Source organism: Physcomitrium patens, chromosome 17, assembly GCF_059467195.1.
Source record: "Physcomitrium patens ecotype Gransden chromosome 17, ASM5946719v1, whole genome shotgun sequence".
NCBI lineage: Eukaryota > Viridiplantae > Streptophyta > Bryopsida > Funariales > Funariaceae > Physcomitrium > Physcomitrium patens.
The window spans coordinates 2,611,185-2,628,949 of record NC_143426.1 but is presented as its reverse complement, the minus strand read 5'-3'; positions in this window follow the sequence as shown (position 1 = coordinate 2,628,949).

Genomic DNA, 17,765 nt, shown 5'->3' with positions numbered 1-17,765 from the left:
TATTTATAATTTAGAAATAAATAAAATAAAATATTTATATCCAAAATATTTATTAAAAAATATTTAAAATTATTAATTTTTTTAACAATAAAATAGTAAAATAATAATAAAGAAAAAGAAGTTGGACTTCAAATGAAGTAATATTTTTTTAATATATTATATAAGAATATAAGTGTGGCTTAAAAAAATTAGAACTTTAAAGATATATCATCTTTTTTATATATTGTAATAAATACATATATTACCTAACTAAAAAAAAGTAGAACAATAATTTGTAGAAATAAGTAGAAATATATTAGCCATATATTATCTATTAGACTTGAAAGATTGGCTATATGTTGGTTTAGCAAATTGATCATATATTGGCTATTATTTTTGGCATTAATATGTCCTTTTTAAATAACTAGTATATGTAAAGACAAGGATGAAGCTATCTTCATACTTATCAACAACTTCTATTTTAATCTTAATTCAAGACTTTTTATATTTAAAAATAGCTATTTTAATTCTTTTCTATTTTATGACTATTTCTTCTTAATTAATTAATTAATTAATTAATTTTTTCAATGATACATTAATATATTATTTTTTAAAAGTTTTGTTAAAATTCATTTTTTTGAAAATTTTAAAAAAATAATAATTTTTTATAATTTTTTTGTTTAAGATTATTCTACTTCTTGAATATTATTTTTATATTTTTAAAGGTTGTGGACTATAATTCTTTAAATTATTTTATTTTTTACATTTTTTTTGTATTTACAAAAAATAAACTATAATTTTTTTTGTAGAGATTTTTATTTGATATTAAAGATTGTACTTTATTCTACTTTATTTTGACCTTTACATTTATTTATTTGTTATTTATTGTTGAAATATAAAGAAATAAATTATAGATGCTGCATTTGATTGAAGTGAGAATAGGTTTGCAACTATTGCAAATCTTTATGAATTTTTTTAAATGCTTTAAAAAAAAATCTCACATATTAATTATTTTAACTATAGAAGCACTATTCCTATGCCTAAAGAGGAAGTTAATAATAATGTTTGATGTTTATGCCAAGAAATTGCATAGTTGATAGAAGCAAGTATAAGTAGATTAACTTCATAAGTATATTTTGAAAGTCTTGCTACTACAAATCTAAAAGAGTCAAAGATTAATATAAAAAATAAGTTTGATAGAATAGTATTAAAATTTTAATGATTTCTACAATAAGCCAAACTCTTTTTAACATCACATTCTTCTTGTTAGTTTGATGGAATTATCCATATATAATTTATACTTATATTTTTATCTAAAAATATTATTTTAAATTTATATCTTTAAAAAAAATATATTTACAACTTTTGTATAATCTAAATATATTTTTAAAAGTATTCTTGGTGACATTTGGAGAGATCAATTCAGCCAAGGTAGTAAAAACAAAACTTTGGTCTTTGCAATAATACTCACATTTAACTACTATCTATACAATCAAATTCTAACAACTAATTTGTCACATTGATTGGAATAATAACACTCCTATTAATCAATTTTAATATAATTTAGATTTGTTTTTTAAAGATTTATTGTTGAAAATACCAAAAATATATTTATTAGACCATTTTATTACTCAAGTAATTGTATGCAACAATCAATTCTTTGAAAGGTGCTAAGAATAAAGATTTTGTTGATAAAGAGTAAATCATGTCATGACAATAAGTTCCAAATTCATACAAATCTATTTATCAAGGCTTAAACCTATATAAATTGAAACAACTTGATGTAAGCAATTAAAACTAGAAGAAAAAGACAAATGCTATTGTAAAAATTTATATGTATATTATAAAAGAGATTATGTTAAGATATAAGAATATTCCATCAAATCAATAAGAATTAAGGCATGAAGCACAAATTCCAGCTTCATAGAATTAATAAATCAAGCTGTTCAATTGCAATAGAGATCTAATAGTTAGTCATTTGTAAATGAAAACCATCAAATATATATCTTGTATTATGACTAAATTCAATATCTTTTTCTAAAATTCTTATATTTTTTACAAATTTAAATTATGAAAATTAAACTTAATAACTTTTAGATATTAAATCTTCTATATGTTCTACAAATAAAGAATTTTCTTTATAAGAAAATTAATCTTATTAAAGAAGATTAGATCAACTTTAAAAAGGTCAATATGTATGTCTATCTTTTACTAATGCCTTTATCAACAAATTATCAAGCATGTCTTCTATTGTACAACACTTCATGTCAATTATTCCAATTTTAATATTATTCCTTATGAAGTGATATTGAATGTTAATATGATTGGTTTTTGAATGATGTTTTGAGTTCTTTATAAAAGCAAGACATTCTTAATTGTCACACTTCATTGGATTTGCTTCCAATTGCATAAGTCTAATGTCTTTTAAAATTTGTTTAAGTCATATTGCTTCTATTGCTCTAGGGTTTACAACCATGTACTCTACCTCTATTGTTGACCTTGTAATTATTGGTAGTCTTGTACAATTCCATGAAATAATTCCTATTCCAACAAAAAGCACATATGCTATCATATTATGTGAAGTCTTGCTTGAAAATTCCCCATGCATCTTATTATGGAAAGAAAAAAAATTGCAACAATAAAATTTAATAATTCTAATAAAATTATATATAAATTGAAATTAAGGCTTAATAAATATAATCAAATATTGATCAAGTTCAATTAAATTTTCAAATAAATTATAAAAAAAATCTTAAGTGAATCCCAATTGAATCTTAATAAAATCCTAATAAAATCTTAGACAAATTTCAATCAAATCTTAATAAAATACTAACCAAATCTTAATCAAATCCTAGTCAAATCTTAAAAAAATTCTAATCAAATCCTAGACAAATTTTAGTCAAATCTTAATCAAATTCTAAACAAATCTTAGATAAATTCTAATAAAATTTTAATCAAATCTTAAATAAATCCTAATAAAAATTTATTCAAATCTTAAATTCTAATCAAATCCTAATCAAATTCCAAATCCTAAATAATCTTTAATCAAATTCTAAATCTTAAATAAAACTCTTAATAATCCTATAGAAAATTAAAAATTCAATAAATAATAATTTAATCATTGATAATAATTCAAAATTTACATACCTTGAAACAACTAATTTAGCAACAATCACATAAATTTTGAAGAAGATTGCACTTATTAAGTAGAGACAAACCTATAAATCTGCTTGGGTATTTGTCAACCTCCTTCTCTAATCTTCATGTACATATTTTTGAGCCAAAATTTCCTAATTCTATCTTTAAATACCTTTTAAAATTCACATATATGCTGGAAATTAATTCTACTACCTATATACATAAATTTCACCTCAATCCAATGAGCAAATTGCTAAAGATCTTAGAAATGTTCATTGACCTTCAAAACCCCATTTTTAAGACCTCAACTCAATTGAACTTCAATAAACTTCAATCTAATTTTTTGATCATTCTCAAATTTATAACATGCAATAAGAACACCTATAATCTTCAATCTACAAATTCTTATTTGTAGATCTATAAAAAAAACTCACAAAATTCTTCCAAATATGAATCTTTTATTAATTTCATAATATCAGATTCACTAAATCAAATCTTAATTTTACAAAGCTCTTACAAAGTCATTACATACTCAAATTGCCCAAAACCAATGCTTAATAAAATTTTACAAAGTATTCTTTCAAATTCCACTATTTGATTTGTAAAAGAACCTTTAGAATTAATGTAGATATGCAATTTTGTGCCTTGGAATGTGATTTTGACTCTAATTGGCCACCAATCCTTTTTGGATAAAAATCCTTATTTTCTTGAGGTAATTTTTGCTAAAATCAACTTCTAACTCCCTTGTACATATGCTATAGCTTTTATTTTTCTATTCTACCTTATTTTGCCTTATTTATGGCTCTACAAAGCAAGTAGAAGTCCACTTTTAGAAAAGGCAATATTGGCACTTTTAGTTTCAATACCTATTGATCATTATTTATATTTCTAAGATAATTTTTTATAATAATTTGAAATAAGACCTTCTAAAAAAGAATATTCAACAAGAGCTCATTTGATTATATCACATATATAGAATAATCAACTTCACTTCTTACAAATCTTTTATTTACAAAGTCTCCCTCTATTCTAATTGGACAAAAGTTTATAATCTTTCACTGAATTATATAAAAATCATCATGTCTTTGTAGTCATGCAAATTTACTTCTTAAGTTCTTCTCTTAGATCTCCCAACCCTACTTCTAATTCCTGAAACCTTAGCTGCTATCTTAACTACAATCTCTATTATAACTAGAATTTTAATTAAAATTTTAATTAAAATTTTATATAAAACTTTGTATTAGATTCAAATAAATAGGTAAGATCTGGTTGTGGAATTAAGTTTCAAAGATTCAAGATTGAAAATAGGTTTAGAAACATAGACAATATCAAAGATAATAAAATGATAGTATTTTATCTTTTGGAAGATTTTACACACAAGTAGTTGTTACCATATTTTATAAAAGTCTTAAAATCTCCTTTTAATTATACACAAGTTTGGATTATGTAAATTTTTCTATTCTAATTAGGATAGTATTGTTGCAATTATGATTTGGAGGATGACAAGTATAGTTACCGACCAAAGAAGCAACTACCATGCTTGATTTCAACATCAAGTAGTAGTAGAAGAGTTGTAGTACACAAAGATGGCGGATTTCTAATAAACAAGCTTTAGACAAATTTAAGAATAAAAAAGAATAATTATCTATGGATGAATTAAATACTTTTATCACTATCAATCTGATTCAATAAAAGAATAAATTATAGTTATAATAAGAATTAATAATAAAAGTTAAAAATTAACAATAAATATAAGGATTGATAGATATCCTTTAAAATTTATTTGCTAGATAAACAATTATATAGTAAAATCATAAGCATTAAAAAAATTTAGATGAAAATAAAGAAACATGAATAAATAAGAAAAAAAAACTTAAAAATCATTGGTAAGAATTTGGCTTATAAATTGGACAAACAAATTACAAGATCTAGATAAAATAATCAAAGAATGGACTAAGAAAGAATAAATTGGAGAAAATTTACTTAAATCCTAAAAGATATAAATAGAAGGATCATAAATATCTTTACATAAAGACTTATAAAGTTACATTGTACCATAATTTAGTATAAATCATGAACTACAAGCAAGAACTTGAAAAATCTAAGGACAAGAAAACAATCTAAATAGGAATAGTAGCTACAACTAAAGAAAAAATACATTAGATTAAGGTAGAAAAATGACGTATTAGCTAAGAACTAGGAATAGGAAGGACTAAGATGAAAGAAATTAAATAAAGGCTGCACTAGAAAAGATCTACAATACCTATCTAAGAGGCTACTTAGAAGGATAGACTTTAGTTATTAATGAAGTAAGAGAGATCAACAAAATATTATTGAAAGATACTAAGAAAAAAAAGTATTAACTACAATATAATAAATGGAAGCTACTAAAGATTGGATAAAGATAAAATAGTTAAGAGAGAAGTAGCAAAAAGACTAGCCAAATATAAGCTTAGGAAGTAGTAGTGAGTAGTTGAAGCAAGTAAAAATATGAAAGGAAAAATTAGCTTTGAAGAAAGCATTATCGAAGGAAAGATTAAAGACCTGATAGATATGAAACTGATGAGAGAAAACTCAAGCCAAGAAATACTTTTTTAAATAAGCATAAAGACATGATCAATAATAAATAAATTTAGCCTAATTTTATTTATTATTCTAAAAATAAATATAATCTAAAATAGAAATAATATTAATAGAATATTTAATACATTAGTAATTTAGTATAATAAAATTATTTTAGAATAAATCATAGCTAATTATTATATTATTTGTAGTAAATAATGTTTATTTAGTTATATAACTATTAAGACAAGATGATTTTTGACTATGATAGATAAAAAAATCCAATTAAGGTAGAGGTTGGAATTAGGATGGTAAGAAAGATTAGGTGGATAGTAAAGACTTTTATTCTACTTTTCTCTCATTTTTTCACTTGTTTTTGTTATTAGAGAGTGATAGGAGAATATTAGAGATTAAAGGTAGGACAAAGAGATCTAAGAAGAGGACTGAGGAGGTGAATTTAAGACCAATGTATAAGTATTTATATAATTACACAACCAATAATAAGACCTCTAATAATAAAGGAGCAAAACCATATCTTATATATAAAATCTCGTATTATATGGAGAATTTGGAAAAATCTAATACTTGGATCTTATAGATCATATGATTTTACAAATAGATCAGTGCTAATCTTAGTAAATAAATTAGACATGGCCATAAAATTAAATTATATAGAGTTAAGATTAAAGACATTAAAAAGAACATAGAAAGTGCTAGAAAATAGTAGCATTGTTCAATTTTTTTTAATGGAATGACATACAAGTGATTGTAATTATACTTCAAGGGAGCCTATAATCTCTCTTTCACACTTCTCTATATACTTTCACATCTTTTTTACAATTATAAGATATTAATTTCTTATGTATATATTATTCACTACAACTTTTATTCAAAACTCATGCCTAAGGTTTTAAATGTAAAGTATATTCTTTACTATCTCTACTATTATTTAATATTAGAGGTTACTATTTTTAAAGAACTTAGCAACATCGAGTCTATCTACTATCTTAAAAAATATCCATTCATGCCAAATTGTACCTTACAATCATGTAATACAAGTTGACTCACTAAAAGAAGGTTTTTTTCATCTTTAGTATATTAAATATTTTTTAAATTTAATCCTCATGGTTTGATCCTTCATAATAATTTCCACTACAATAGAAATAATTCCAATAGATTGTACATGCAATTATCTCAAATCCAAATTTTAATTGCTAATATCTCTTTATACATGTCAAATAAATACTTATATAGAATCATATGCATAGTAGCATCTAAATTAACAATCTACTTGAATGTGGCAGCTATAGAGGTGTTTTTACTTACCATGATTGTATAATCATTTCTTCCAAATTTATCACCTATATTTTTAGCATTTTCATCATTTTTTTTTCTTGGCCTTGTAGCAATTTAGTATAAAGTGACATGGTTTTCTAAGAAATGAAGAAAGTTTTCACATTGCTTCTCATATTCTCATGTTGATTGAAATAAGTATATTTTCCTTGTTTTAAAAGAGAGCCAAATCTTTATTTTGATTTTTATTTATTTATTCTCTTTTAATCACTTCATAAGTAAGTTTTGAAATATTATAGTCCAATATAAGTTTTTTTATCTTAATGGATTCTAATGCCATAATAAAATAATTATAGGATTCAAAAGACTTAAAAGTAAAGTCATGATAATGTTATAATCATCTACTAGCTTATTAACAATTGTTAATTGATTTGTAAGAGCATTTACCTCATTGACATGAGCCATGAGATTATCACCTTCTTTTATTTTTATAATTAAGTAATTTTTTTCTCCACAAAACATTGAAAAGATTTTTGTCCTTAAAAATATTTTAAAGAATCTTCTATACTTTCAATGGTGTATTGTAAGAAATGATATGAGAGAAATTGGCTTTATTCATACCAAAAAACTTCTTTTCATGTCATTTGAAGTTCTTCTTTGTCACATCAAGATTGGTACTTTAAGGATCTTTACTTTTATCTATAATATCCCAAAGTTCTAAAGAAACTATATTTTCTTTCTTCAATGGTAGAAATTGTCTCTTTTAAACTTTTCAATGATCTTCAAACCATTAATCTTACTTAAAGCCATATCTTGAACAATTTAATTTTTATATCTTAAAAAATATAGGTTTTTTATTTTATGCTTATACATAGGAGCTACTTATATTTTTAAATTATTAATTTGATGATAATAATTATTATTTTAAATGTCCAAAATTAAAGTTGATGTTTAGGTCTAGATTAATACTCTATATTGATTACTTTGTTTAAATTGACTACTTTGTCAAGGTTGATTTCTCTATTGAGATGAAATATTCTTATTAAAGTAAATTACTTTGTTGAAATGAAGTACTATATCAAGGTCAATTGTTTTTTTAATAAATTCTTCATTGAATCATTTTATAATCTAAGACTTAAGATTATTTATGTATGAACAAAATAAGAAGAAATAACATAGTAGAATATTATTATATTTTCTATTATGATATTTATAATACAAGATTATAATTATTTATTATTTTTCTATAATAAATTTCTTTTATTACCATTTGATCTTAATAAATCTATTTTGTTTCTAACTATGTAAACTATCTGAGGCAATTAAACTATCTTATTTTTATTAACATATGGATAATTAATTAACTTATTTATTTATATTAATTTTTTAAAATTTTTTTTAGTCTTTTTTATATTAGGTCTATTTTTTTATTTTGATCTTTTTTACATGAAGTCTTAATTTTTTAATTTTTTACAAAGAATATAGATTTAATAATTAATTTAAATATTTAGAATTAATAATTAAAAACTAATAATTAAAAGTTTTAGATAATAATCTTAGGTTATCAAAAATGTATTAAAGAATATAAAAAAAAAGTCCTAAAGCTCTTAAAATCAAACAAAAGATGTTATTGTATCAAAAATATGAATCTTTAATAATAAAATCTTTAATACATTCTTATGTTACTTAAAAAGAATAGATATTCATTCAAAGATAGTAATATAATAGAACTAGAATGACTATTGTTAAAGATAAGAATATTAAAGACTCTTGAAATAAGACTAAAAAATATAAAATAAAATAAAATATTGACAAGAATAAAGAAGGCTTGATTCTTACTTCCATATATACTATCTAACTAGGAGCTATGTAGCAATATTTTATACCATCTCTAATATGTGTGCAACTTGAGAAGCATGTGTTAGCTTTTAAGATAAGTTTTATATATGTGCAATATGTGGCCAACTTGTTGGCTAAATTTTTAATCCACCAATCAACTATAAACAAATATAAAATCAAATCTACATCAATAAAGCTTTGAAAAAGCCTATTTATAAGATATAATAAAATCTACTTATATTTAACTTATATCTAATACTTCTTATTAGATATAAGTTATAACTACATATAAGTTATAACTACATTTGCAAACTATAAAAGTAAAGAGATTACAAACTCTAACATTACCAACAACAACATGATTATTAACCATATAAATTATGATTAATAAAATAAAGATGTTATTTTATTAAAAAGATATATTGTAGAAAAATGAGAAAATATATAAATTAATATATATATATATATATATATATATATAAATTTTGTGTATAAAAATAAATTTCAGAAGTAAGTATAAATAAGGATAGGAAAAAATAAGAGTGTGAAAAGGCAAAGGAGCTAGTCTTCGATGTATTTAAAAGAGAAGTTAGTTGAAAATACCTTTATTAATTATAGAAATAAATTAGTTTTATTATTTTTAAATAACATTGAAAGAAACTTATCATAAAAAATTTATAAATAGATTTAAAATTATCTTATAATTATAAAAAAAAATCATATTAAAGAGATTACAATTAACATACTAGCATATGATTTCATCATACACTTTTGTAAGAGTTGCATATTGAAGTTCATGAAGATATAGTTTTTTTTCAATATAAGATCTTTGAAGATTAGGTCGATAAGGATGAAGATAAGATGAAGTTTATGAAGCTATAGATGTTCATCAAGATAAGAAACCAAGAGCTTTAGAAACTAGGTTGAAGAAGATAAAGATAAGGTAAAATTTACAAAGATGTAGTTGTTTTCAATATAAAAGCTTTGAACACTAGGTAAAAGAAGACAAGACAAAATTGATTGATATATTGAAGAAAGTTTTAAGGTTGAATTGTATGACCTCAATTTTTACAAAAATAAGAAATTCAAATATTTAAGAGAAGAGTAGGAATAGTTCTTATGTAAAAACATAGAAGGAATATTTTGTGATTCTTGACATGTAAAAATTTAGGTATTTATTTGGCAACTATGCTAGAGATATGTTATTATCTTTGGTAATTAAGTTCATAAAACTTAAAAAATTAATAGAAATTACTAAATATAGATGAGTGATGTTTTTGAATAGAACTTATCAACTTTATGACAAGTATTAAGAATCACAAATAAATATGGTACTAAGTAATTTTATGTTGCACATTAAATTAAAAGGATTGAGTAATTAGGATAAAAAATATATATCTAATTTTAGTCAAAAAAAGATAAAAATAAGATATATATTAAAGAAGAATTTAAATCAAGAAATATTATATAACTTTAATAATTAGGAAACTATAAAATATCAAAATTAATGACTACAAAAGTTAGATATTACACAAGGTAATAAGCCAAGAAATTGGATTTTTTAGAAGTCCAAAAATTCCAAAAGAACAAGCTACTAAATAACATCATATTTATAGAATACATAAAAAAAAAAATGATCTACAAAATATTGAATAAAAAAAAATACAATAAAAGAGAAGATTCTTTTGAGAGACTTAAGTTGAAAAATTTAATAGAAGATATAAGTTCTAGCAGTGAAGACGACACAAATTTGATAAATATTACTAGTAGAGAAGAAAGAAGAAGTTGTAACAGGGCATGGATAGGACATTTGTATTATTCGCACATAGAGATATGTAATTGGAGTCGTTTTAGAGAAGTTTCTAGAATTGAGGTTAGGGTGGTGGTTCATGTCAGATCTACCATAGAATCTTCTAAAAAGTTTTAAGACAGTTATTATGGTAGGATCCATCTCTAAAGTCTTTTAGAAAGGTAGTTATTTTGGTGATGCCTAACATTGGAGATATTTTAGAAAGTTCTAGGGATAGTTGAACAAACTATAAATAGGACTAGCTGAGGCCATTTGGGCATTTGGTTAGGTATGGCTTTAGACTCTTTTTTTCATTAAAGTTTGGTTTCTTTTTCTTATTTTGTTTTGGTTGGTTCTGTTTGATTCTATTCTCTATTACTCAATCTTATTTTTCATGTTTCATTCTATTTAGTTACTTTTAGTTTGTTCTATTGTCCTTGGTCTTACATTGAGTTGAGATCTTTATTGATATGAAATAAGTAAGATTTTAGACCTTTGAGAATCTAGTCCTTTTCAGAAGTACTTCAATTATAAAAGAATTTATAAGAGAGTTAAATTCAATAAATTCTACATGTATAGAACCAAGATAATTTTCAATACAATCTTCCAATATATATATCTACATCATTATAATAAAGAGTAGCAACCAATATGACACTAACTATTAGATATCTCTAAAAGTTAAATTATCAAAATTTAAAGATAAAGGAGATCCAAACATTTATATTAAGAAATTTAATAATATTTATAAAGTTAATATAGAAATAATAGATAAGAATAAATTATCATTTTTTCTAGTAATACTTAAAAATAAAAATAAAAACTTTAGTAGTATGCTTGATATTTTATAAGATACTTTATTGCTTGGAAAGAACTTAGAGATGCATTCATTATTTATTTCAAAGAAAAGTAGAGTAATAAAAAATTCATTGATAGTCTTTTATATCTCAAGCAAAGGAAGGATGAAGATGTAGAAGAATTCTTTGAAAGAATTATATGAGTAGATAATAAACTTATTCATCAATTTCATGATCTATTTGAGAAAACATGGTTTTTAAAAGGATTAAAAAGAAAAGTAGTCAAATATATAACTTTATTACCAATAGATACATTGGAAGAAACTTTATAGTCAAGAAGAAAGATCGAATTAAGTATATCTAAGAATGAAAAATCTTATGATACTGACTTTGAAGATTTGAGTGAAGATTTATATAAAGAAGAAAAGAAGAAAAAAAAATGAAAAAATAAAATAAAATAAAATAAAATAAAATCAATTTTTTTTAAAAGAATTAAAAGAAGAGATGGCTCAATTAATTATTGGATCAAAGAAATTTAGAATAGGTGTTGTTTGTAGAAAATGCAATAATAAAGGATATATTTTTTTTGGATATCATATGAAATTTTGCACAAATTATGACATATCATTTAAGAAACTTATTCAATAATCAAGATAGAGATTAGGGACCTTCAAGTCAACAATATTATAGGATGGAGGATAATAAAAGGAATAATAATAGATAAGAAGAAAGATATCTTTATAAAAAAGAATATAGATTTAATTACTATGAAGATAGATTACAACCAAGATATAAAAGAAGACATAAAAGAGATAAGAATGCAAATTCATTAAAGAGAGATTATGTGAATTAAAAAGAAGGGAGTAATAATCTTAAGTGTTATTATTGCCATTAGAATAGACATATAAAAGTAGATTTTTTACTATGGCTTAAATACCAAAAAAAAGGTAGAGAGGTACAATCACAAAAATAACTTTTGTAGCCACAAATGTAATAATCTTGGAAGTTTGTGTAATGACCTTGGACTCAAAGAGATAAAAATGGAATTGAAATTGAAGTATCAAACAATAGTAGTAGTAATGAAGAAGACAAAGATAGAAGTAAGAACCAACTTGAGTTTATTAATTCAAATAAATTACAAGAAGAAGTCTCTCAAGAATATGCAACTAAAAGAGGCATATAAAAAGATATTACTATTGAAGTATAAAAATTATAAAAATAATTTGGAGAAAATCCAATTTTAAAAATAAATTTAACTAAAGAAGTTGAAAAAGAATTAACAAGTAAAAATACTAAGAGAAAAGAAGTAATCAAAGAAAAGAAGATTGAAAGAATAATAATTGATATTTTTTGACAGATAAAAGAAAATATATCAATAGGACAATTATTAGAGTTGGCTCCATATTATAAAAAGAAGGTTATAGAAGCATTTCTTTCTAAAAGTAATTTTGAACCAAGTATATCAGAAGCTTATGTTGTAAGCCAAGATTATGATATAAAATGTCTATAATAATTATAAAAATTAAACATCAAATTATACAAGATGTGTTATTAGATGGAGGTTCAAAAATAAATATTATCACAAGTGAATTGTGTAAAAAGCTGAATTATAATAAGATTGAACTAGCATCTTTTATAATAAAAATGGTTGATCAATAAAAAGTAATTTCAATAGAAATTATCAAAGAATTACAAATAAAAGTAGAAAAATCTATTTATTATATTATAATAATAATTCTAAAAATAAAAAATAAAATTCAAGCTATTCTATATTATGAGATTAATCATAGCTTAAATTACATAAAAATATCCATATCTTCCACCATCAAAGCATCTTATACATTTGAAATGTTATGATTAGGAAGGATGATTGATTGATAAAGAAGAAAAAATTATTTATCAAGCTATATTTTTTTTACATCTTATAGATGACATTGAATTATCTCGGTTAAAAGAGAAGTTCAATTATAATTGTAACATGGTAAAAATGACATTATATAATAATAAAAAATCTAAGAAAAAAATAAAAAAAAAAATCTCATGAATGAATTAACAAGTGAAAGAATTGATAAAGTATTTTGATCATTTCTATAAATTAAAAATCGAAGTAAGAGAATTTGATACAATTCTAGCAACAATAGGAATTAAGAAAAAATCCATCTTAGATTGAACCAATAGCAAAAAAAGACCAAGTAGATGAAGTGAATTTGAAAATTTAACCTCAATTAAAAACAATAAAGATAAGAAAGCAAAATGATGAGGGATATAAAGAAGAAGTAAAAAAACTATTTAAAGAATATAAAGATACTTTTACATGGAGTTATAAAAACTTAAAAAGAGTGCTTGCTTATATTTGTGAGCATCAAATTAAACTTGAATTTCATGCTTGATTAATTAAATAAGTAAGATATCAAATGAATCTAATTTATATTATTAAAATAAAAGAAGAAATTGATAAATTATTTAAGATAGAATTTATTTATTTTATAGATCAAATAGAATGGTTATCTCTAATAGTTATTGTTCCTAAAAAAAATAGCAAAATTTGGATTTATATTGACGATAGAAAATTTAATAGAGTTACAAAAATAAATCATTTTTCATTATCTTTTATTAATATAGTACTTAAAATAGTGGCTAGATACAAAATATATTCTATATTAGGTAGATTTAGTGGTTATAATCAAATTCCAATAGCTATACAAGATCAGCTTAAAACATATTTTATTATAGAATAGAGACAATTTGTTTATTGAGTAATATCCTTTGATTTAAAAAATACACCTATTACATTTCAAAGAGCAATTATTCATGCCTTTGCAAAGTATTTGAATGATTTTATGAAATTTGTTTTTGAAAATTTTAGTATAAATGAAATTCAAGTCAAACATTTAGAGCACTTACAAAAGTATCTTCAAAGATGTCAAAAATATGAAATTAGTCTTAACCCAAAAAATACACTTTTGCAATTACTTTAAGTGCACTATTGGATCATACTATTTGCAAAGAAGGACTACTAGTGGATCCACCTAAGATACAAGCTATAATTTCTTTACTACCACCAAAGAATCTTAAAGAAATTTCATGTTGTATAATAACCTCTTAAATGAAAGAAAGTATTTTATTATAAAAGAGCCTAATTAAAAATTTATAGTAAAAAAATATAAATAAAAGATAGGCAAGTAGTAAAATCTTATAGTATTAGAACTATTTTTTTATAAAAATGGATTCTATTCACTTTGTACGACCATAAATAAAACAAAAATAAGATAGATTAGAAAAATAAAGAATATAAGCATATATAAGAGAGAATTAAAAATTTATTTTAATAAAAATTACCTTAAGAAAATAGGAATTGATACCCAAAGAGGACTAGTTGCGAACCAAGGGCGAAATCAAATCCCAAGGCACAAAATTGAGCATCTATGTCGTTTCCAAGATTCTTTTGCAAATCAAAAAATAGAATTTGAAGAAAAAAAAAAATTAAGCTTCTTTGAACATTAATTTTAGAAGATATGAGTGTTTAATAATTTTATAAGAGCTTTACAAAGTTAGGATTATTTTTGATGATTTTGGATTTTGTGAAATAAAATAGAGTTGATATTTTGAGCAATTTTGGAAATTTTGTAATAAATTAATAAGTAGAAATTTTTAAATTTGTAAATATATTTTTATTTAATGTGTGTTATAAATTTGAGCTTAATTGAATGGTTAGGTTGAAGATTATTGAAATTTAAGAGGGTTGAGGTCTCAAAAATTGGAGCTTGAGAATCAGTGAAAGTTTCTAAGATCTTTAGTGATCTCTATGTTGGATTGAAGTAAAAATTATTTTATAGTTAGTAGAATTAATTTCCAATATTTGAATGAATTTTGAGAGTAATTCAATGGTTTTAAAAAGATATATTGGTGCTAAAAGCTTAGCATTAAAGTTGAAGAAGGAGGTTGCTTAACAACAACATAGATTATCTTACATTTCTTTCAATTAATATGTGCAATTGATCTTATTTTTTTTATACTTGTTTTCAACTAACTTGTTGAAAAGTGTAAAAATTTTGAGTTGAAATCAACAATTCAATCATTAATTTTTGAGGTTTCAATCTACTATAGAGTTTGTTAAGTATTTATTTAAGATTTAGAATTTGATTAGGATTTGATTAGATTTGGTCTAGGATTTAAGATTTCACTAAGATTTAATTTAAAATTATGATTTTGGATTTTATTAGGATTTGGTTTAAGATTGGAATTTAAGATTTAATTAGGATTTAGTCTAAGATTAGGATTTAGGATTTAATTAGGATTTAGTCTAGAATTAGGATTTAGGATTTGATTAGGATTTGATCTAGGATTTGGTCTAAGATTTGATTAAATTTTGATTAGGATTAAATTAAGATTTTATTAGAATTTGATTAGGATTGAATTTATAATTTAAGATTTGATTAAGTTTAGTCTAAGATTTAGAATTTCATTAGGATTTCATTAGAATTAGGATTTATGATTTGATTAGAATTTGAAAGATTTTGGTCTAAGATTTCTTTAGAGCTTGATTAAAATTGATTTAGGATTTTATTAGAATTTTATTTAAGATTTTGTATGGATTGATTTAAGATTTTATTAGAATTTATTAAGAATTATGTTAGGATTTGGTTAGAATTCAAGTATGATTTCTGTTTTTGATATTTTTTTAATATTTTTTTATTATATATATTTTTTTAAGATTAATCTATAATTTATTTATGTTTTTTTTGTAAATTCTTAAGACTTTTTTGAAATTTAATTAAAGATTGATTAGCATTGTTATAATTTAATTATAATTTATTTAAAATTCTATTAAACTTGTTAGGATCATCTTGTTGCAAGTTCTATTTTACCTTCTACATCCATGTGCCTAATGCATTCTCAAGCAAATTTCACAAAATACAATAATAAGAATTCATGGATTCTACTAGTTACTACCAAATATTTATACACAATTTTACAAATATATTACAAAATTTGACAAACTTAAAAAAATCTAGTGTTAAATATATATGGACCACAAAATATCAATAGCCCTTTGAGATTTTAAAAATAAAATTAAAATTTTCTTAAATTTTAATTATATCACAATGAAATGAAAACTTCTATGTACATTGTAATGCTTTGAATGAAGCAATTGGTAGTATTTTGGCCCAAAATATTACCAAAAAATTAGACTCACTAATTTATAATGAAAGTCAATTGCTAAATCAAGCTAAAAAAAATTACAGTACTCTAAAAAGAGAAGCATTGATAATGATTTATTCAATTCAAATTTTTGTTATTATTTATTAGCAAATCATTTTATATATTATATCAATCACCAAGTATTATTGTATTTAATTAATAGACCAAAGATTTAATATTTAAGATATCTAATATCTAACCTTATCTTCAAGATCATTCCATATTAATGTATTACCAAAGTGACAATCTTATGATTGTAGAATCAATCTTCAAGAAAAAAATCAACTACCATTTGACTAGTTTACAACTCATTGTAAAACAATCTTGTTAATTTGAAAGAATGTATTAATAAAAATATTATAAAAAAAAAAAATTGATATTCAAAAATTTCTAAAAGTAAAATAATCTTCTTTATGAATAAAAAAGATAGATCTTTGCAAATACATGTAAATTACTCTAGACTCAATAAATTAACCATCAAGATTTATTATTCTTTATCTTTGATATTTGGAATCTTTTATTAATTGAGTGAAGTTAAGGCCTATATCAAGGTATATCTATAAGGAGCCTATAATTTGGTAATTATTAAATAAGAAGATAAATAGAAGACTAGAGTCTAAACTAGGCATAACTATTTTGAATATAATATCATATTTTTTGGATTTACAAATACTTTAGCTCTTTTCTAGTATTTTAAGAATGATTTATTTCTTAAATTTATAGATAACTTTGTTGTATGTTACTTAAAAAATAACTTTATTTATTCCACAAATACAAAAGAAGATGAATAACATCCCTTTTTTATACTAAAAAAACTTAGGAATATAAGATTATATACTAAGGTAGAAAATTATGTATTTTATACAATTCAAGTTGAATTTTGGGATATATTATTTCAAAAGATGGTTTCAAAAAATATAAACTAAGAAAGTATAAGGTGTTTTTATTTAGAAAATTCTAATAAAAATATATAATGTCTATTTTTTTAAGCTTTATAAATTATTATAAAATATTTATCAAAATATTATCTTAAGGTATTCTTGTACTTACAAAATTAGCTTTTAAAGATGAATTGGAGTAGAATAAAGATGAAAAGGATATTTATGATAGAACTATATGCACTATAAGTATAATATGAATTTTTAGCAATAAGACGCTTTAAATAT